Below are 1022 nucleotides of genomic sequence, written 5' to 3' on the forward strand. Positions count from 1 at the left end.
TACTTTGTTACTGTTGAAAATCTGATTGTGTGTAATTTTTTTTTTACTGGAACTACAGCCATGGTAACTTTTCAATTATGTTACCGCCGTTTCACGATAATAATTTTTATTTTATTATTATACGATACAGAGTTTGGCCATAGGCCATTTTCAACTACAGTAACTTATTTATATGTCGAAAGATATAATACTCGTATGAGATAAAGCGAAATCTGAACCGTATAACAATAAAATAAAAATTGTTGCAGTCAAATGGATGCAACATCATTAAATAATATATTTATGTGTATGTTTGGGTAAGGTGAAAAAACACTGGTGGCGCATGTGAAAAAGTATTCCATCAAGGAACACATCGCCGGCCCGAGTGGCCGAGCGGTTCTAGGCGCTACAGTCTGGAACCGCGCGACCGCTAAGGCCGCAGGTTCGAATCCTGCCTCGGGCATGGATGTGTGTGATGTACTTAGGTTAGTTAGGTTTAATAGTTCTAAGTTCTAGGGGACTGATGACCTCAGAAGTTAAGTCCCATAGTGCTCAGAGCCATTTGAACCATTTGCAGGAACACATCAGTCAGCAGAATGCTGCCCTACAGGAATGCTGCAATGCATGAAGCGGCATTGTTAGGTCCTGAAGGAGCCGACTGTTGCTGCGGGCCGAAGTGTGGGATGCTGGGTCGCTGCCAGTTCGTGTCGAATACTGGCAACTGCGCTGCCACCTGTCAGAACTGTTCTCTCGATGTACGGGCTATAGTTGAATCATCTTTTTTCGGGTTTTTATCAACAAGAGAATCTTTCCCATCTCCAGTATTTTCCTTACGAATGTCTACAGAATACGTCAACAGAATTGTGGAAGTACTGTCTGCATTCGTTTAGAAAATTTCTCCTATTTATTTCCAATCCCTTGAACAGAAAAAAGTTGTGGAGCAAGCAAAGGAATTTTCGACCAAATGGGAGTTTTCCAACTGTGACGGTATTGGAACAAAGCGCCCTTGTACTTATCATCTTTTAAATCTAAAGATACCAATT

General features: G+C 41.1%; 1 non-coding gene across 1 annotated transcript; it reads left to right on the forward strand.

The window, feature by feature from the left end:
• Positions 1 to 358: 358 nt before the first annotated feature.
• Positions 359 to 442, forward strand: Trnas-gga (transfer RNA serine (anticodon GGA)). Its single transcript is given in 2 exon segments — positions 359 to 398; positions 408 to 442. It is a non-coding gene; the product is annotated as a tRNA-Ser (tRNA).
• The last annotated feature ends 580 nt before the right edge of the window (positions 443 to 1022 follow it).

The sequence above is a fragment of the Schistocerca nitens genome, chromosome 2 (genome assembly GCF_023898315.1).
Source record: "Schistocerca nitens isolate TAMUIC-IGC-003100 chromosome 2, iqSchNite1.1, whole genome shotgun sequence".
Lineage (NCBI taxonomy): Eukaryota > Metazoa > Arthropoda > Insecta > Orthoptera > Acrididae > Schistocerca > Schistocerca nitens.